At 42.0% G+C, this 22,570-nt stretch overlaps 1 protein-coding gene across 6 annotated transcripts in view; it reads right to left on the bottom strand.

Annotated features, from left to right (window-relative positions):
* AGPAT3 (1-acylglycerol-3-phosphate O-acyltransferase 3) overlaps nt 1–22,570 on the bottom strand; it is a 154,645-nt gene that overhangs the window by 94,115 nt on the left and 37,960 nt on the right. Inside the window, exon 1 of one of the 6 annotated variants that reach the window (XM_050936679.1) lies at nt 8,051–8,069. The exons of the other annotated variants lie outside the window; for them this stretch is intronic. The gene's annotated coding sequence lies outside the window, so the exon portion shown is untranslated. Of the gene's footprint in view, nt 1–8,050; nt 8,070–22,570 lie in introns of those variants that run through there. 6 annotated transcript variants of the gene reach the window in all.

Raw genomic sequence — 22,570 nt, 5'->3', positions numbered from 1 at the left:
AGGTTCCAAAGTGTCTCTTTTACAGTAATCAATTCACTGTCGGCTCGCTAATAAGATTATCTTTTAGAGCAGAGTGCCTTCACTTCCACAGTAGTTTAATAGAACAGAAACACAAAAGAGAAATCCCTGTTGAAAAAAATCATAAAAATCTTGTTTCTACAGTATCTTTCGATAACATTTGCGTGTGGTTAAGACACCCTATGCCGACAGGAGAGAGCTCTCCCATCAGCATAAAAAAACCCACGCCGGCAAGCGGCAGAAGCTATGTCAACAGGAGAAGCTCTCTCGCCAACATACAGCTGTGCACATGAGTGCTTATGTCAGTGTAATTTATGTCATTTGGGGGGTGGTTTATTCACACCCGAGCAACATAAATTATGCCAGCATAAGCTGTAGTGCAGACATAGCCCCAGTCTGAATCAGTATACGCAATCCTCCCGCCCGTCGCAGTCCCCATCAGGGGTTGTACTTTTCCAGCACTGTTTACTTGGCCTAGGATTTGCAGTAATTACCCCCCTTCCCATCTGATTTTAGTTCCTGAAGGAAGTTCTATAACTCTCCTCCATGGAGCCAGAGCACTATCCCTAGCTCACCAAGCTATATATAACATGGGGGGGGGAGGATTTTGTTGTGAAACTGATTACCACCTGGCCTACTGAATACAAATCCCCATGATCTGTACCAACAACAACCTAATTGTCAAATAAAAGCAAGACAGAAGAGAACAATGGTCCAAAATCAGCCTGGATTAAGTGGGAGCAAAACACAGAGAAGCCTCTGGATCAATTCAGAGGAGACAAAATTGGCAGTAAAAGTTACGCTTTGGGAGCCTGATCTCAAGATCTCAAGAGGAGGTGCTGACACTGACACCTCCCTTTGGAGCTGAGGGTGCTCAGTGGCACTCAGGATCAGTTGCCTTCAGAAGTAAGATGGCTAGAAAACTGTTCTAAAGGACAAAGTAGCATAAGTTAAACCAATTTGCCATTTACAACGTCTGAAAAGTGAGTGTAACTTCCATAGGGCAGAAAAGGAGGTGTAGGATAAAGCAGCCCTGTCATGGTATAACCCCCACTCTGAACCTTAGCGTCCAAAAAATGGGGTACCAGCATGAATTCCTCTAAGCTTAATTACCAGCTTAGATCTTGTAGTGCTGCCACTAACCAGGACTTGCAGTGCCTGGTATACTCTGGTCCCACCAAAATCTTCTCTGGGGACCCCAAGACCCCAAACTCCTTGGGTCTCACAACAAAGGGAAATAAACCATTCCCCCTCCCTTCCTTTCTTCCTCCCAGATCCTCCCCTCCCTGGGTACACTAGGAGATCACTGTGATTCAAACTCCTTGAATCTAAAAATAGAGAGGAATGTCACCTTCCCCCCTCCTCTTTTCCCCTCACCAAGAGGTAAAACAGATTCAAGCTCCGTGAATCTAAAACACAGAGGAATTCCACCTTCCCCCCTCCCTTCCCTCCTTTCTCCCACCAATTTCCTGGTGAGTACAGACTCGATTCCCTTGAGCCTTAACAAGGGGGAAAATCAATCAGGTCTTTTAAAAAAGAAAAGCTTTTAATAAAAGAAAGAAAAAATAAAAATTGTCTCTGTAAAATCAAGTTGGAAAATGTTACAGGGTCTTTCAGCTTATAGACACTAGAGAGAAGCCCTCCCCCCACCCCCAGCACAAATACAAATTAAAATCCTTCCAGCAAAATATGCATTTGCAAACAAAGAAAACAATCAAAAGACTAAAACCATCTTATCTACCTAGTACTTACTATTCTGAACATATAAGAGACTGTATCAGAGAGATTGGAAACAAACCTGGTTGCATGTCTGGTCACTCTCAGAACCCAGAGAGAACAGAGCAAAACCCAAAAAACACAAACAAAGGCTTCCCTCCACCAAGATTTGAAAGTATTTTGTCTCCTGATTGGTCCTCTGGTCAGGTGTTCCAGGTTCACTGTTTGTTAACCCTTTACAGGTGAAAGAGACATTAACCCTTAACTATCTGTTTATGACAAGCCCACATAAGCATTCTGACTTTTCTTATACACCAGGGATCTGCAACCTTTGGCACATGGCCCATCAGGGAAATCCGCTGATGGGCCGGGCCGGTTTGTTTACCTGCAGCATTCGCAGGTTCGGCCGATTGTAGCTCCCACGAGCCACAGTTTGCCGTCCCAGGCCAATGAGGGCGGTGGGAAGTGGCAGCCAGCACATCCCTCGGCCCGTGCCACTTCCCACAGTCAACATTGGCCTGCAACGGCGAACCGCAGACAGTGGGAGCTGCTATTGGCTGAATCTGCGGACACTGCAGGTAAACAAACCACCCTGGCCTGCCAGGGGATTTCCCGGATGGGCCACGTGCCAAAGGTTGCTGATCTCTGTTATTCACTATATCAACTCCAACATTACCAGCAACATGCTCCGTCCTGAAAGGAGCAGGCATCCTTCATTTAGATTTGTGCCTCTTACACCAGTGGCTCAATTGGTCCCCTACAGCGTATCAGTTTGGTATAAGTTAGACTCATTTTCCAGCTTCACTGAATGTCATGTTAGTGCAAGTTATACCACTTGATCACTTATGCCTGGTTTCTGACCCGTCTACACGATACACGGCACAAAAAAATACTGAATTTGGTCAAATGCATCTTGCTGATGCTGAACTATTTGGAAATGTAATTGAAATGCTGTTTGTTAAGTGTTACACGGACATGCTCTCTTCAGTTCATTAAGGCTCTTCATACAGTACTTCAATATATGACCAGATACAGCATGATTTCATTAATAAATATTTGGGAAAAGTCCATTATTCTGATATGGACTGATTGTCATGTTTCTGTCAGGGTAGGTGGGTAGGTGTGTGTGTCTGTCTGTCTCTCCACACACACACACACACACACACATGCACGATTACATATCCTTCTAAGCACAGCAGTCTCAGACCCCATGTCAACTGACTTGGGCTTGCAAGGTTCAGGCTACAGGCTAAAAATAGCAGAGTAGATGTTTAGGCTCAGGCTGGAGTCTGGGCTCTGAGATCTGGCACGAGGGGAAGTCTCCGAGCCAGGGCTGCACCCCAAGCTCAAACGTCTACACTGCTATTTTTAGCCCCACACTGTGAAACTGAATCAGTTTACTACTCAAACTTTTGAGACTTGCTGCCACTGCGGTTTTTTTGCAGTGTAAACATATCCTAAAAGACATACTATAACTCAAACAAAAGTTATGGGCTGGAGATAAAAATTATGATGAGTTTTTTCGGCCTTGGTTATCCAGGAGGTCACAATGGTCCCTTCTGGCCTGAAAGAAAACAAACTTCAAATCTATGCTTGATTGTGCCACTAAAATTAGTGGCCCTACAGCATTTCCATTGTAAATCCCATTTTTTCAGTTTAAAATTTGAAAACAAAACACTTTTCTTTGTGAAATTTGGCATTCCAGGTTCTATTTCAAAGGCAAACTACAGATGTATGTGGAGTGAAATATATTTTAATAAATATAACTAGGAAGCACACTAGTAATTCAGGAACATAGCTACATATATCCTTTCCCCTTTTTATAGTTACTGTAAAGCTCAGTTTATTTTCTGAAATTCAACTGGAGAGCTGAACAGAAGTTCCTCCACACATAGATCTCTCCAATTCTTAGATCAGTGGTTCCCAAACTTGGGGTGCCGCTTGTGTAGGGAAAGCCCCTGGCGGGCCGGGCCGGTTTGTGTACCTGCCACGTCTAAAGGTTCGGCCGATCATGGCTCCAAGTGGCTGCAGTTCGCTGCTCTAGGTAAACAAACCAGCCTGGCCCACCAGGGGCTTTCTCTGCACAAGCGGCGTCCCAAGTTTGGGAAACACTGTCTTAGATCCTTCACTAGCTGCCAGTCAGACAATCTATTGATAAAAAGTTTCTTGTAATAAATAGTTAACTGAAACCATTACAAATTCTTTAGGGCAAGTTGCCCATCTATGGTTACACAGGCTCTTTGAAAGTTATTTCCAGCAGAGATCAGAAATGCAGTATCAGTGAGTATTTTCAGGATTCAGCTTCCACTTGTTTTGTTTCTCCTGAACAGTAGCCCTTTTATGAAATGGTTGAGAGGGAAATGCCCTAAAATGTCTTCACACTGAAAGGCTGGGCAGGCTCACACTTAGGCTTTGTCTACACTGGCAAGTGAAAGACAAAACCTTTGTTGTTCAGCGGTGTTAAAAACACACACACACACACACACACACACACACACGTTTTGCCAACAACAAACACTTTGAACAGTGCTTTGTCCGCAGAAGCACTCTTCTACTGACAACACTAACACTGCTGGTTGGGGGTGGAAGTTTCTGGTCGGCAGGAGAACTCTCTCCTGCCGACAAGCAGTGGGTACACTGCGTGCCTTTTAGCAGCACGACTGTAGCAGCACAGCCGTGTTGCTAAAAGCTGTGTAGTGTAGATATAGCCTTAGGAACACTTGAAACAACCCACCCCTATGGGAACTAAGGCTTCATCTACACCAGGGGTGGCCAACCTCTGGCTCCAGAGCCACATGTGGCTCTTCAGAAGTTAATATGCGACTCCTTGTATAGGCACCGACTCCGGGGCCGGAGCTACAGGCGCCAAATTTCCAGTGTGCCGGGGGTGCTCACTGATCAACCCCTGGCTCTGCCACAGGCCCTGCCCCCACTGCACCCCTTCCCACCCACTCCCCTGAACCTACTGTGCCCTCGCTCCTTCCCCCTCCCCCCTCCGAGCCTCCTGCATGCCACAAAAAAGCTGATCAGGAGGTAAGGGGAGGGAGAGGGAGGCGCTGGTCGGCAGGGCTGCTGGTAGGTGGGAGGTGCTGGGAGGAGTGAATGGGGGGCTGCTGACGTATTACTGTGGCTCTTTGGCAATGTACATAGGTAAATTCTGGCTCTCTCAGGCTCAGTTGGGCCACCCTGATCTACACTAACAAAATACAGACTCATCATTCTGCACCAGTGCAGCTCCATCAGCGGTAGCAAAGGTGAAAATGATAGCATGGGCAGGGTTCTTGGCATTTTCACTACTGTCTCCTCAAAACTTGCTCAGAGTAGGTTTAGATGATGTGATGATAAAAAGTCCAGCACCCTGTCTCTATCCACAGTACCCAGGATGGAACTGCACCAGTAGGAATGCAACAGTGGGAGATTTCTTCGAGGAATCTAATATGAATATGGCCAGTAAATGTCTCTGCGAACTTTTTTGTATCATAATGACTTATATGGTACCATTTCTATTTGTACCTTGAATACGCAGGGATTAGATTTTGTAGCATACTGCACAGTTATAAAGTACTATGTACTCTGAAAAATGTAATGGCTTATAAAATGATTATTATAAAGACACCTATTTCTCCTTGGAGCCATGCCAATTTCAAAACAGCGATGGCAGAGTTAAAAATTGCTCAAAACCATTTGAAACTTTAGAAACTGAAATTAGTAAATGATGTTTTCTATTGTACCAACCAATTCCTTACAATTCAGACATTTCTCTGCCCACACCCAATTTCTGAATTTTTCAATGCTAGCTCAACACTGTTCCTAATGAACTTCACAATAAGTGAATGGCTAGAAGCGGCATGATGAAAAATTAGTACATACTGAACTTTCCTGCTTCATTTTCATCTATCTGCCAAAAATATTCTCTAGTTTAGCAGCAATTAAATGCCAAAAAACTGGAAGTTCTCAGGAATATGTATTAAAAAGATCTTGATTTCAAAGTGAAATTCTTACATTTTTAAACCACGTTAATTCTAACAAGCAGGATAACTTCATTCAAAATTTGAGAGACAAAGTGGGTGAGGTAATATCTTTTATTAGGCCAACTTCTGTTGGTCAGAGAGACAAGCTTTCGAGTCACATGCAGCTCTTCAGAACTGGGAAAGGTATTCTGAGCTTACAGCTAAATGCCAGATTGTTTAGCATAAGTAGTTTTGTTAGCACATATTCTAAGAATCATTCAAGATAGAGTGGCCTGTTAACACCCCTGAAGTGATAGGATATAAAGAGGGCTCGGTGGGTTTCAGATTGTTGTAATAAACCATAAATCTGGTGTCTCTGTTCAGCCCATGATTTTTAGTGTTTAGCAGAGTTATGTATTTAAGTTCCCAGGTTCCTCTTTTGAGGGTGTTGTGCGGGTTTCCTTTGAGGATGAGGACTGAGAGGTCAGATATAGAGTGATCGCTTTGTGAAAAGTGTTCACCCACAGTTTACAGAGTGTTTTTGTCTTTCATCATTTTCCTGTGAGAGTTCATTCAAGAGCTTAGTGACTGTCTGGTTTCACCCACATAGCTGCTACTGGGGCACTGGTGGGACATGGAAAAATAGTTATTGGGGCACTGGTGGGACATGGAGTTTTTATAGCATGTTGGGGGGTGGGGGGACCTCAGAAAGAAAAATGTTGAGAATCCCTCGTTTAAGATACCGTTGGTACTACCAACTCATCACTATTATAAAGGCTACAGTAAGTATGGGTGTGTCAGGGGGATCCCTCTGCCTGACCGCTATGTGTGTGACCAAAGGGAAGAGACACATGTATATTTTTAGAGCTCCAATATGCTTGATTTCAGCACTGCATTCTGTAGGCTGGGATCAGTAGCAGTACACAGAGGCTTTCTTACTATGGGGATTTTCAGCAGCGAGGTGGGAGATGAAAGTGGTCAGCGAGTTTAATGATGGGTAAGTGAAAGTAGAGTGTGAGGTGACATCATGCTTATATCTGGCATATGTGGTGTTCTTTCTGTGGCCGAGGCTAAGGGTATATCTAAACTACAGAGATTATAACAGCAGAGCTATGCTGGCATTGCTCATAGTGTACTCAAAGCCTAGACCAACGGAGGAAAAACCCTATTCCACTGATACAGCTGTGTCTTCACCGGGTGGTTATGCCAGAATAGCACCATTGGTGAGGGGTGTGTTTTTTTCACACCCCTGACCAATGAATCTATGCTGATATAAATCTTTTCAGTGTAGACCAGGCCTAAAGTGGTTGAGTATAGGGCAGATGAAGGTAGCTCTGGCTCAGTACATCACAAAGGCAGAGTGTGAATATGTTTTACAAGAGTATTGGAGCATCACTCAAAGAGGGGAGAGTTAACATTGTATGTACATGACCATAACTCTGTATTTCCTGGTTTCCACATGTTTGAGATTTGCTGAACTTGATGTTCTCGAAGGGCATGAGATACCATCAGGCAGCCTTACCTTTGCGTTAAAGTTTTTTGCCATTTAGTTTCCTAGTTTGTTTTGTTTGTTTATTTTTTGCTTTTAAACAGAAACAGAAATGTTGTAGAAGTTGGTAGTCATTTAGGCAGTTATAATTATCATGAAGGTATGTAGTTCAGACACTACTGTGGCCAGATAATGATAATAATATCTAGCTCTTATCATACATTCTCTTGGGTGCTCTTATGTGAAGTGAACTCAGACTAGTCCTTTCCCATTTTTTAAACAATGTACTGAAATAGGATAATTTCTGTTTAGAGATTCAGTACCACACACTGAAAAAAAAAATGAATTTGGCATCTATTTAGAATAGGTTCTTAGCTGAAAGTCAGGCAGGTAGCATCAGATTAATGGCAGACATTGACTTAAGACTGTGTGCCTCCTTTGGCAACACTTTAGAAAGCCGTAAGACAGAGAAAATATTCTGAAGAGCCCATTATCACAGTATCCAAGTTCTGCACATCTTAGATAAATATGCAAATAGATACCTATGTTGGTCTTCCAGAGCTATGTTGGGCTTCTCCCTTCCAGGGTTCTAAGAAGCTCATGTTCCTCTCCCACCCTTTCCAGTTACAATGGAAAAGACTAATAAAAAATGAGTTTTGCAGTGAGCCCTAGAAATGCTCTGACTCTGATTTAGTCTAATTCCTCTGGCAGCTCTTCCTGCTGCAAAAGCTCCTTCATCTGAGAAAGCTTAATCTCCAGCCCTTAGGTACTTCATTCTGGGTGCTGATACCTGTATTGTCTCAGAGGAACACAGCTGTCTTGGTGGGTGATAGACAAAGATGCAGTTGCTAACACAGTTGTCTCTTGACCTACTCACGGCTTTGAAGATCATAGCCAGGGTTTGACTTGGCAGCAGCAGCTGGGAAGGACCCAGTGGGGAATGCAGAGCTCAGGGATTATGTGTTCATGACAGCCTGGACCGCTGAGGTGGTGGACTGTTGCATTCTGCATAAACTGGAGCCTTTCTGTGCCTTTCATCTGCCATAACACTAATTACAGTAATGCTGTCTGGAGGTGACGCACACGTGGATCAATCTGGTCAGTTCCTCATCAAGAAGGGAGTGGTGAAGCTTCCTAGGAAGATGAAGGTGGAAGAAGGCACTTTTGCCATGAATGGTACCTGATCTTAGGCTTAGTGACAGGGCTGAGCAGAACCCGAAGGCTTTACACCACTTTGACATCCTACAGGTTAAACCTCTCTAGTCCGGCACTCTCTGGTCCGGCAACGTCTGTGGTCCGGCATGATTTTATTTTATGTTTTTTATGCTTTCCTACTTATTGTCTTGTGCCAGTACAGTAAAATTATGTAACAACATTAACACTTTGTTATGAAGAAAGCCAGTAAGTCTTGGCTAGGCAGCGTTGCAAGCGTTGTTCCATTTATTCGCCTCAGCGACACAAAAATAAAGAGAGACCCGCTTGCTACATATTGACCTCCTGTGGTTTGGCAAATTCTCTGATTCGCCAAATTCTCTGGTTCGCCATCTGGTCAGGTCCCGAAGGTTCCGGACTAAAGAGGTTCAGCCTGTAATAAAGCCACAGTGAAGCAAGCAGGTAAAAGCTGACAATAACATATGCCTTTTTGTTGCACTGTTTTTACATTAATGGGAATAAACACAAGCAAATCCACTCTGCAAAAACAGTTCTGAATGTATCTAATTACTGCGAATTTTTAGCATTTTCTTTTTCACCAATCAACCTACTAGTCCAGATATCAAAGTTTTGGATGATCTTAGTGACCAAAAATAATTTAAATGTAATTACTAATTATTATTTAGGGTACAAATGGCATGCCAGAAAGTATTTTGGATTTGCAGAAAATCTCAGTCTACTAGCCCAAAGTAGGTTGGGTCCAGTGCTTTAATTTTCATTATTGTCGAAAAATTTACTCCTTCAAAAAGGGCTTAATTTTATCCTCAAAATACATAATCTGAGCTCATTTAGATTGCGGTTGCTATACTGCAACTATGAAACAGAGCTTTACTAACTGTCTTACAGAAGATAATGTTTCTTGGGTGCCTATTTTCACCATAATAGGCCCCGAGTGGCTATGAAATACCATAGCAGTGTAACCTCTGCCACTGGGTAAATGTAAAACCATCACCAGTCTAACACCAGAAATGTTACATTATTATTTTTTTTTTTTTGCAAAAGCACTCCTTAGAGTCCAAGGAAAGGGTGGGGACTCACAGAGGTCACCGTTACATCAACATGTGGCAACAGCTGCCATCATCTTTACATCTCCTCCTAAACTTTAAATCTCCTGAAAAAGCCTTGTGCTGCTGCTGTGCCACTGAGGTTTCACGAGTTCTCCCTTTCCACAAGCCAACATTTTTGAGAGAAGAGTGGGGTAGGGGGAAATGGATAAGAGAGAAGAAATAGAAATGCTATAATTGATCAACATGTCTATCAAGTTTCTGGACAGAATTAAAAATATACTTGGAGTAAAAGAGGCCATATCTGAGATTACTATAATAGAGACATATATTAACATACCTTTTAAAACTAGAATATTTGTTTGCTTTTAATATAGTCCTCTGGAGATCTATTTGTAATTGGGCTTTGCTGTCTTTATTACCAAAGGTACAGTATTCATTGGGGGAGGCGGAGAGAGAGAGAGAGAGAGAGAGATGACAGAGCTGAGCCACAGAGCAGTTCTGCCTTTAAAAGAAGCTATGGAGATAAGGAGAATTTTGACTTCTATCTCCCAGTCATTCTATCTCCCAGGATCAAGAATTGTGAACTGCACAAAATTTGCAGACCAAGCACTTACAAAGAGTTATTTTGGAAAACATAATGCAAATGAAGGAAGATTGCAGGGGGCGGGGGAGGAGGTTGCTTTGTTATCACCATCAATGTGAAACATTGCTCAAACATAGCAACAATAGGAGTAACAGGAGAACTCCATTCTCCTCCCTGCGGGAGGTGCGCAGATTATGTTTCAACCGATTGGTTTTCTCCTTTTCCCACAAGCAAAAAAGTGTTCTCTTATGAATAACGATCAATTTTTTTTTAAAATAAAAGGATACTACAACCTTACAGAACCATGTATAAAATTGCAAACTCATCAGAAAATTCTCTTTAAACCAAACTACAATGATAAAAAACCCCACCTATTTTGAAAAGTTAAGCCAAACGTAATAGTCATAGACTTGCAAGAGTTTTTTTTGTAATTCAGCCATTAAGGGTGTTTCGACACAGCAAGTGTCAGAGCCCAGGTCAACTGACCTGGGCTCACAGGGCACAGGCTACGGAATTAAAAATCACAGCATAGACATTCCTGCTCTGAGCTCAGCCTCTGAAACCCAGTGATGGGAAAGTGTCTCAGAGCCCATGCTCTAGCCCAAGCAGAAATGTCTACATTGCTATTTTTAGCTCAGAAGTGAGATCCCAAGTCACTTGACCCAGTTCCTGAGACTTGCTGCCATGGGATTTTTTTTTTTTTTTTTTTTTTTTTTTGCAGTGTAGATATACCCAAAGCTAAATCTTTTTAATTTTTTTTGTGGTTAGTGAATTCAAGAATTATTTTATATAAAATTTTGGATTCCGTATCATTCAGACTCAATCATACTGCATACTATGGACCTACTTCCTTTGGAGGTGGCTTGTTTAAAGTATATTGCCTATTTTAAGTTTCCCTTGCCTACTTTATGATATTCTAATATAGAGTGTTAGCAGAAATCTTACATTTCTAGAGAAAGCATCTAAATTTTGTAAATTATATACCTTCAGAAAGTGGTGTTACCAAGTATGAGACAAATTGGGGCCAAATACATTAAGAAAAAGAAGTTATGTCAAATATGGAAAAAGGGACAGTCAGCAACCCTGGTGCACTGGGAACCGACAAACCCCATTTTATCTAGGATGAAAAATAAAACTTAAATGGTCTGCCCATCAAGTCCGATGTGTCACAAGTATTTAAACCCAATTCTTATTTAATCTACCACTGCCTCCAGCAAAGCTGAAAAGCTAGCTTGACATTTTATTTTAACAAAAACAGACACTATTACAGATGTTGCACTCAAACAAGTCACCTAATTTTCAACTCATTGGAAACAGGCCATGTCACTCTATGGGAAATATTTCAGAGATAATTCCATGTACAGTTGCCATAACCCTGAAAGAGCTTCTTAAAGTCACCGGTATTCTATGAGTTAGATATTTTTAACTTACCACCACCAATTATTTCAATAATATATCAGCGGAACAGAAACAGAAGAGGCCTAATAGGGGTTATCTAGTCCATCCCCACCCAGTGTAGGATTGTTCCCTACACTGGCTCCAGTTCAGCAAAACACTCAAAATATGTGCTTAATTCCCATTGATTTCAACTAACAGGTTTGTTTACATGAGGCAATATGTGCATGTTTGATTTTAACAATAATGGTGAATAACAGTGTAGCACTCTGTACCTCAAAGTAGCACCCTGTAACCCCCAGATTAATCATTCAAATATAGTTCTATTTCATATAAAGCAGCAGTTCCCAAACTTTAACAACCTGTGAACCCCTTTCACTAAAATGTCAAGTCTCATGAACCTCCTCTTAAAATTAATATTTCCAGGGATTTTCTCCTTTACCTGAGTATAAATTATAAAAGCAGTGATCTTGGAAATACACAATTTATTTTTATGATATGCTTATTACACACTATTATTAATTATTATTTATCATTACAGTATTTTGATTACATTATGAAAACGGCAACACTCTTTCAAGATCTCACTTTCGTAGCTTGAATCACTTTGAATAAGCCTGTTACAAGACAAGGCTCCTATGTTTCATCAAGGAGTATCAGATGTGAAAGCATGAAGATATTTAAGACACCAACTCAAAGAGTTCCTCCTACACAAGCATTCAGGTCTTGAGCAGTCCACACAAACAATGCACATTACAACAAAGCTTAAACTTGTTCTTCATAATCATTTTAAAAACAAGACTAGCTGCCTATTTAATTTTAAAAACAGCAAAAAATATCCACCTCCTTTTCCATTTCTTATAAGGAGTCTTGAAGTTTAAATCTCCTCAGTGTGATAGATAGGCTTTGATCTGCTTAGCTCTTGGAAGTCCAGGGGCTCCAGGCTGCTGGCCCCGTGCTGCCCAGGGTCCCTAAGGGCAGCTCTGTCTGCCATTAGGGAATTTTTTCCTGAGAACCCCCTGTAACATTTCACAAACCCCAGTCTGGGAACCACTACTATAAAGCATGCTACGTAAGACACAGTAGAACCTCAGAGTTACAGACACCTCAGGAATGGAGATTGTTTGTAACTCTGAACAAAACGTTATGGTTGTTCTTTCAAAAGTTTCTAACTGAACACTGACTTAATACAGCTTTGAAACTTCACTATGCAGAAGAAAAATGCTGCTTTTAACCATCTTAATTTAAATGAAACAAGCACAGAAAGTTTTCTTACCTTGTCAAATCTTTTTTTTTTAAACTTTCCCTTTTTTTTAAGCAGTTTACATTTAACACAGTACTATACTGTATTTGCATTCTCTCTCTTCCTTTCTTTCTTTTTCTTGGTCTCTTCTGCCTGATTGTGTACTTCCAGTTCTAAATGAGATGTGTGATAGACTGGTCAGTTTGTAACTGGTGTTCTTAACTCTGAGGTTCTACTGTATCACAGGAAAAGCCATGATCTGCTGAAACCCATTATTCTGTCAAAATACGTGTATGATTAATGTGTATGAAGTTATGAGATTTTGCTGCATGGTTGTTATTGAAATAATTTTAAGTTTGTGCGTCGTCCACTGCTAGTTGTTTTGTGACAACAAAGGAGGTGACCAACACCTGGCCGGGTGCTGAAAGATCATCATGACCATTAATCAGCAGGGGAGTTGTAAACAAGGGATTTACAGTTCTGTAAGAGAATTGCGCAAGCATCACACAATGGGGGATTGCTCAACTCTGTGACCCAGCAAAGCCTACCAGGAAATATCTGAGCTAGTATTTTCCATTTTCCAAGCACATGGACTGAGGGTATAAAACAAGGGACAGTGGCATCATGTGATTATCTTTCTCCTCCCCCACCCACACTGGAAACAACAAGAATGCTGGGAAGATAAAGACTTGAACTGAGGAGACTGGTCCCAGGCTTTAAGGGGAAGCCTGTGTATTACAGACTGTAACCTACTGTAACATCTAGTGGAGTGAGAAAAGCTGCTTGATCCAAACACCACTCAGTCCAAAAAGGTCTAGGATTTAGACTGTGTGCTTACTTTTATTCTCTTTGGTAGCTGTCTATGACCTTTATGCCTGCCACTTATAATCACTTAAAAGCTATATTTCTTTAGTAAATAAATCTGTTTTATACTTCATCTAAAACAGTGTGTTTTGCCTGAAGTGCTTGGGAAATCTCAGCTCACTTTACAAAGGCTTGTGTGTGTCCCCTCCATATCGAGGGAAGGGCAGATTGGGTAATGAACTTTCACAGGTCAGGCTTCTGACCAGAGCAAGACAGTACAGTTCTGGGGTGCAAGGCTGAGGGATTGAGAGATTTGCTGGTGACTTTCTCTGTATGATTTGAGTGGCTTAGGGAGCATTCATGCAATCTAGCTGGGTGTGGGGCTCCACATGCTGTTGTATTGAGTGATAACAGCGACTGAGGGGTTTGCTGCTTGTCACTAGCAAAGCATTGTAAGAGACATCCCAGGCTAGAGAGTTAAGGGGGCACTGCGGTACCCTAGTTCCAGGTTGTGCCCCAAGGTTCCCATCACAAACAGTTAGCCATTCTGCAAGCAGATTGTCTATTGCAGATTTCATTTTGTAGAACTGTTAATGGCATATGTGTCTGCCAGTCCACCTGGATTGGCAACCTTCCAAGAACAATATAATAACAAAACTATGCTCACTAGTTTCTATAGTACAGAATATCCATCTCTAGTACTACTCGAAAAGAACTGCAGAGGAGACAGAAGTGCATATAGCTGGGCAAGAATTTGGAAAAAGTTTACTACTTTTTGTGGATTTCTCTCAGGTAACTACTGCCCTGCAAAAGGCAAATGCTGAATTGGGGCATATATCAAAGTTCTGGGTTAAATGCAACTACTTACCAATAACTATTGAATGAGATTTCATTTACTGGATGTGGAAGACATAGGTTCATAGACCTTAAGGTCACAGAAGTACTATTATGATCGTTTAGTCTGACAACTTGCGTAAGAGCTTCACCCAGAGATTCCTCCATCTAGCCCAACAACTTGTGCTTGAATTAAAGCGAATCTTTTAGAAAGATATACAATCTTGATATAAGAACTACAGGTGATGGAGAATATAGCACAAGCCATGGGTAATTACCCTGTTAAAAATAGGTGTCTCATTTCCAGTTTGAACTTTGCTGACTTCAGCTTCCAACCACTGATCTTACTATGCTTTTGTCTGCTAGAGTCCTCTAGTATCAGATCTGTTTCCCCTGTCCAGGAGCTTACAGGCCATGAATAAGTTGCCTCTTAATCTTCTTATCAATAAACTAAATAGATTAGTCCAGGGGTGGCAAACTTTTCGCATTGGGGTGCGAGACTGTTTTGAGGGCTGGGGATGGAGGCTGTGCCCCCAAAACAGCCTGGCACCCGCCCCCTATCTTCCCATCCCCCCCGAATGCCCCCCTCAGAACCTCCTACTCATCCAACTCCCCCCACTCCTTGTCCCCTGACTGCCCCCTGGGACCCCACCCCCATCCAACCCCCACCCCCACTCCCTATCTCCTGACTGCCCCGACCCTTATCCACAACCCTACCCACTGACAGTTATTACCATCTCTGATACTAGTTGAGGTTGTCAAGCAATAAGGGTGTTTCTCTTCCAAAAACTCTCTACAGTTAAAGTGAAAGGGATAGCTCAGTGGTTTGAGCATTGGCCTGCTAAACCCAGGTTGTGAGCTCAATCCTTGAGGGGGCCATTTGGGGATTGGTCCTGCTTTGAGGAGGGGGTTCGACTAGATGATCTCCTGAGATCCCTTCCAACTCTGATATTCTGTGAAAGGGACACTGATAAAATCAAAGCCTTATTTAATACTTTACATTTGAAATGCTCTAACTCATTTCCTTTTTCTGTATCTTTAATAAAATGAATTTAATGGTGTGTTTACCATGGTGCTGAGTAGCCAACCCCAGGACCTTGTTTAACACAATTCAGTGCTGGACAGTAACTGGGTTAGGTTAACACCTTTAGATCATTTATTTCATCTCATTTAATACAACAGGTCTAGCAGTCTGCATTCAAGAACAGTAGCTCCCAAAGCCAGGGGGCATATGTTGTGGGTTATGGGGCACAGATAGATTTATGGAGGATACAGTCCTTACAGTGACTTTGGTATTACAGGATTCTACAAAGTGGTATTGATTAATTCTTAAGGGAAAAGAGAGGAGGAGGGATAAAAGGAGGCAAATAAATGTAACTACCTAGTCAAAGAAAAATCAATACTTGTAATTGTAGTGAGGTAGTTTCACAGGTTTTACAGCTTGTCAATTCTTTGTTTAAATTATAATCATTAACACAAATGTATATAACTCAGTAAGGTGTGCACTGTAATAGGTCAACATGCCATATAGAGAAAATAATCCCTGTCCCAAATATCCCCAACTAAAGAAAACTGAGAATTGCACATCAAAACAGATTACAATCATTGTAACTGGAATGCTTCCTAGAATAGGAGTGTTTTCAGACTTGAAATGACTTTTGAACTCTGCCTTCCCAACATTTCAAAAGGAACTTTGACTTTCCACTGTGTATGTATGTAAAGCTTTTCATTTACAGACACTTAAGTAAGACTAAAAATGCCAAAGTTGAAGTCCCTAAAATGTAACACAGATACTCATCAGGGCAGCATATCTACTTTCTGGGGCAATAATATAGCTTTGCATTGGCATGCAAAAGAGCAGAATTTGAAAGCAATTTTTTGTATTGCCCTCTTGTTGCAATTTAGCATGGATAAGAAGTACTTAACTCCAAAGAAAAGCACTATTTTGACTTAGGATCTCAAGTTTTTACAAGGAATTCAAGACCAGTAACAATACTGAATTGTTTCTCTGACTAGCACCAAGACTGACAAACTAATTTACAGTATATTAAGCATAAATAAGTTCTGTATGTTTTTAAATATGTAAATGGTTTTCCATTTCAAGTAAGTTTTCAATGAAATATAAATGTATGTGCATTAAAAGGCTTTTCTGGCATAAAACCTTACATTGTACTCAATATTGCAACCTAAACTATGCTATTATTGGCTATTTTGATAACAAAACTTTGAATGTGTTCTCGGCACTCCAATTTTGGGGGTGTAGAGTATTCAGAGTTGCATTCATCTGCTTTTGGTCTTATATACCATATATCTTGGAGAATACTGTGGCCTTCCTTTTTTAAGTTCATGAATCAGTTTGCCAGCATTCTCCCTTAGACAGGAAACAAATCATCTCTGCCTCTTTTATTACATGCTAGTCTACAGTTCAGACCCCAAGGCAGAAATGTTTCATCTGAAACCTTTGCAGAAGTACGCCACAGACATACAAGTATCTGAAGGCGCTTCTTTCAAATGGTTATCTCAATTTCAAGTGGCGAGGGGAATAAAGGTGTAAAATGAACAAAAAAGCATCTGGAAACTTATCTTGCCATTATCATCATAATGCAGATGAGAAGTCAGGCTCTGCCACTGGCCTGCTGAGTGAAACTGGGCAAGTCATTTCACCTTCTTTTGCCTTAGTTTCCCAATCTGTAAAATGGGAATAATGATACTGCCCTCCTTTGTAAAGTACTTTGAGATCTATGTACGCAAGAGCTAAGCATTAATTATTATTATAGGAGAAAACAATGAGAGGACAAAAAGTGCTGCCTTCACTGCTACAATTTCTTTATTTTTATATACAGCACCTAAGTTCTATGGTGTTGGATACAGTATAAAATGTAGAGAAAATACATAGGTTTCTTATGATCACTGTTGGCCACTGGCTTGTTTCCCTCCCTTCAATCCCTTTCCCAATTCCCCTGAATCAATTTTTAAACATATTTTACTCCAGATGTCCTTGATAAGTTTTATTTGTTTGATCTTTAAGATACTAGTTTCTTCTATTATCTGTAAATTTTTCTTTACTTTTTGCAAAGTCTCAAGCATGCTACCTGAGGGACCTCTTTAAAAATACTGATTATATGCAGGGCTGAAATCCATCCTATGTTAGTTGAGACTATACAAATATTCCTCCCATTCTCCCTAGGTTTTCAGTATGCATTATGAAATGAAGCCACTGAAAAGGACACTTCTGTAGATTTATTGATGGCTTTTAGAGTTGTAGGTCTTTAAATGGCTTTCAGTCAGCAAAGAGAGACCCTCAAAACACAGTTCTTTATAATTACTTATTAATGAGAAGCAACTAATCATTAAGCTTCATCAGTAGACTTTACAGGTGCTATGTGTTAATCATTTTCCTGTGAATTCATCAGGCCACTAGTACTTTCATATTAACTCCTCATAGGATTTTAAAATTCCAGTATGTTTTGAAAACATTCTTTTTATAAATGCCTCATATTTTAAACCTTTTAAAAAGAAGGATTAGGCTATTCCCACACTATGTGCGAACATTGCCTCTGAACACCAGTCACTCTGGGAACTTCATTCTCAGTTGTTATGATGTCTCCGTAGAGAATCAGCTGAGCAGAAGTAGCCTCATCTTCATGGAGTCTCTAGCTCCATGTGCCTTTGACTCAGAGCAGGTGAGGGCTGGCTCAAGCACTCATACTAAGATAGGGGTTTCACTGGGGCAATATGAAGGGCTTTTCTGGGGAGGAGGCTTGTGTTACCACCCAAACAGAAGACTCTAGTGGAATGGCAGCAGGAGGGGCTCTCTCCAGGACCCCTCACTTACCTGAAGAGTGAAAGCAGCTAACACCACTTGCCCCACCTAAACATCAGCAGCAGTGACCCCTCTTACCCCAGGTGCTTGCCTGAACATCTGGCAAAGAAAACTAGGGTATGTCTGCACAGCAACTAAACACCCATGGCTGGCCCAGGTCAACTGACTTGGGCTCACGGGGCTGTAAAATTACTGTGTAGACATTTGGGCTCAGGCTAGAATCCAGGTTCTGGGACCCTCTCCTCCCCCCCGAGCCTGAATACCTATACAGCAATTTTCAGTCCCGTAGCCTGAGCCCCAGAAGCCCAAGGCAGCTGACCCAGGCAAGCCGCAGCCATGCTGTGGGGGTGACAAAAATCAGTCTTAAGAAGGGAAAAAATCTGCCTTCACAATTAAGGTTGAAGCTAACGTCTTTTAAGTGACTAATATAGGAATATACAGTAGCCCCTGGACATGTGTAATTCCCTCTAAACCAAGCAAGAGTTTTGCATGGATAAATTCTTGTGGATTAGGCCCACTGAAATGGACATTTGTTCTACACCCTGCCCTCCCAGCGACAGGCGACTAACACTGAATTTGGTTAACCTACTCTCAGTGATCCACAGTGCAATTCTGGGCAAAGGAGCACTAGGCTCATATTTTCCAATGCAATCCATTTGCATCTCTGTACAGACAGTCATTTTTAGAATATATAAACAGAAAAAACCTTGTTGTGGTTTATTCACAGGTTATTTCAAGCACCTGCTTTACAGCATGCTTTTAAATTATCCAGAAACATACATGATACAGTGATTTTCCAGAACTTTGTGACCTAATAAATGCATTTAAAAAAAAGATTAAATAGTATTATGAAGTTCTGATCTGTTGTTAAGCATCCCTAGGGACAACTCATTTTATTAGAAAAACTGTTTCTGAAGGGAAAAATCTTCTTGATTTAGGAACACTTTAACTGTACTGGCATCCTACAACATTATGATCAATAATAGTGTATAAATGGCAATTTTCATCTTCAAAATGCTGTGCAGCTATTAATGCCATGTGAGGCACAAAGGCATCCTTCCCATTTTACAAATGGGGAGATTAAGGATGAGAGATTAAATGATTTGCCAAAAGTCACAACCGGAGATCTAGAGAGGAGATGCTTTGGAGGCTGAAAACAAGCAAGAGAGATTTCAGCCTAAATGTAGGTATGGAACTTGCAAGACAGAGCAGAGATTAGAATTCAGGGCTTCCTGGATACCAAGACCTCTTCTTCCTATAAACACAGTGTTATGACAGACAAATCACTCTACCACTTTTTTTTTTTAAGGTAAACTTTGTGAGCAGGGAGAGAGGGGGAGTGGTGTGAAATGCTTCAAGAAATTAGACTAGGCACTCAGCACTGTGCAGTTACAAAGCTCTGAAGAAAGCCCTGTCAAGAGAGGCTTCCCATTGCCACATTAGAGTATAAAATCGGGGGGGGGGGGGGGGAGGGAGGGGAATAATTACTTACCTTGTGCAATACTGATGGTTCTTCGAGATGTGCCCTCTTATGGGCGCTCCACTGTAGGTGTGTCTGTGCTGCCCATCGGAGAAATTTGGCAGCAGCATGTATTTGGCCCGCACATGGTCTGCCATGAGGCTAACCAGCGTTGCCTGGGCAAACCGTCCTCAGTTCTTTCTCTACCACAGAGTCTATGGGGAGAACTCTGAAGTAGAGGGGAGAAGGGTGGAGCATCCAGAGGGACACATATCTCCAAGAACCATCATTACTGCTCAAGGTGGGTAACAACTTTGAGTAGTGTCCTTATGGGGGCTCCACTGGGTCAGATCAAGCCCCAGAAACTTCCCCTGGCTGCAGAAAGCTCTGCACCATGGGGGGAGGGATGTTCCAAGTGTGTGTGGGGGCGGGGAGTTAGGCTCAGCACAGAGGTTTAGGTGCGGGGGTGGGGGGTCTGGATGCATGGGAGTTGGGTGGACAGGGGAAGCAGCTCCCTGTACAGTGACCTCCTCCCCATACCTGCACATCTGGAACGCCCCCCCACTGAGCCCTCTCCATATCAGGAGCCCTCTGCATCCAGAACCCCTCCCCCCACCAAACCCCCTAAACCCACCCCCACCAAGTCTCACCTCCTACATCAGGAGTCCCCCATACCCAGACTCCCACCCCACTGAGCCCCAACCTACTGCACCCTGACCTCCACCACACCCCCATGTCCCCTCTCACCACTGAGCCCTAATCACCTTCACCTGGACGCCCCTGTAGAGTCCCATTCCCCCTGCACCCAGATCCCACACCGAGCTGTCCACACCCAGATTGCACCACACAGAATCCCAGTACTCTTGAGGGAATTCTGCACCAAAAATACAAAATTCTGCAAAGTTCTGCATATTTTAATTGTCAAAATAACAATGTAATCACACCATTTTCAATTACTTTGGTAATTTATTTCAAAATACTTGTCAGCAAATAATTGAAAATGGTGTGATTATATTGTGTTATTTTGACAAATAAAATTTGCAGAATTTTAAAATATTGTGTGCAGAATATTTAATTTTTTGGTGCAGAATTCCCTCAAGAGTAGCAAATGTATGTGCAGGTGCCCATGTATCTGCTCTGCAGATTTCTGATCTAGGGATAAGAAGGTGACAGATAAGGGAACCAATCATACGTGTGGATTGTAGATGGGAGTGCTAAACTCTGAATTTGATAACAGAGTTGGATATAGTTCAAGACCCATTTAGAGAGTCTTTGAGCTGAAATCGCAGTACCTTTTGATCTATCTGCAATGGAGAGGAAGAGTGTCAAAGATTTTCTCAAAGCTCTTGCGCTGCCCAAATAAAAGGCCAAGCATTGAGTGTATGGAGATGGCTTCCCTATTATCCTGGTGAGGCTTGGAATAAAAGGCTGGAAGGTGAATGAGTTGGTTTACGGGAAATTTGGATGTCACTTTGGGAGTGAACTTCGGATGTGGCTAAGTGTGTCTTTGTCAGGGAAGAACACTGTGATGGGGGACATGCACCATCAGGGCTATCTCCCCTATCCTTCTTGCTGAGGTAATGGCAATTAGGAATGCCGTCTTCATGGAGAGGTGAGTTAAAGAACAAGTGGCCATGGGTTCATAGGGAGATATAGTCAGTCCTTTTAACACTAGATTGAGATCTCGTTGTGGGATAGAAAGCCTAGGTTGGAGAAAGAGGTTTACAATGCTCTTAAGAAACCTCTTTGTAGTTGAGCAGGAAAAAACTGAGTACCCTTACACCTGATGGTGCTGCTGAGTGTACTTTCAGTGAGCTAATAATCCCAATTTCTTGAGATTCCGCAGATAGTCTAGGACAACAGGTACAGTGGCTGTATCTAGGGTGACTTTTTTGGAATGGCACCACATCTGGAATCGAGTCCAGTTCTGGTGCCCTCAATTCAAGAAGGATGATGATAATTTGGAGAGGGTTCAGAGAAGAGCCAAGAAAAAGATTAAAGGATTAGAAAACATGCCCTATAGCGATAGACTTAAGGACCTCCATCTATTTAGCTAAACAAAGAGGTTGAAGGGTCACTTGATTGCAATCGGTAAGTACCTACATGGGGAACAAATATTTAATAATGGGCTCTTCTGTATAGCAGAGAAAGGTATAATATGATCCAGTGGCTGGAAGTTGAAGCTAGACAAATTCAGATAGGAAATAAGGCCTAAGATTTCAACAGGGAGAGTATTTAATCAATGGAACAATTTAGTAAGGGGTGGGGTGGATTCTTCATTACTGGCAATTTTAAAATCAAGATTGGATTGAGGGCCCAAAGGTTTCCATTTGGAGAACATGGACTTCTTCCTTGCCAGTTCATATGAGCATTGAGATGAATATTGTGATGAGTGGGGCCTGAATGAAGGCTGAGGACTATTCTTTCTCTTCTGCCCAGCTGTGTAGATTCCGAGTGATCCAAGAGTAGCACTGGAATCTTGAAGTGTGGAGGGAAGCATCCATCTTTTCCACAAAGAGCTCTGTACCTTCAAAAGGGAAGATCCTCCATGGTTGTTTGCACTTCTTTGGGGAAACCGGAAAAGTGCAGTCAAGCGGCTCGTCTCATCACGATGACCCTGGAGATGGAACGTGCCACTGGGTCAGCTGCATTGAGTGCAGACTCGAGTGATGTCTTTGCCACTAGTTGGCTTTCGTTAATGATGGCTTTGAATTGGTCCCTGTGAGATTCTGGGGGCTGCTCAATAAAGGAATTGAGTTTTGAGAAGTTAATGTAATCATATTTTGCTGTTAAGGCTTGATAGTTTGTGATATGGAACTGTAAAGTAGCTGAGGAGTATATTTTTCTCCCAAAAAGATTGAAGCACTGCCAGTCCCAGTTATAGGAGGTGGATTTCAGTTGATGCTGATAGCCTTTTGAGTTCACCACATCCACAATGATTGAATTGGGGAGTGGGTGGAAGAAGGGAAATTCTGTGTCTTTCACCAGCATGTCATATTTTTTAATCGCCCACTTGCGTGCTGGTAGGACCGATGCT

Source organism: Gopherus flavomarginatus, chromosome 1 (assembly GCF_025201925.1).
Source record: "Gopherus flavomarginatus isolate rGopFla2 chromosome 1, rGopFla2.mat.asm, whole genome shotgun sequence".
Classification (NCBI taxonomy): domain Eukaryota; kingdom Metazoa; phylum Chordata; order Testudines; family Testudinidae; genus Gopherus; species Gopherus flavomarginatus.
This window is presented reverse-complemented; position numbering and strand designations above follow the sequence as displayed.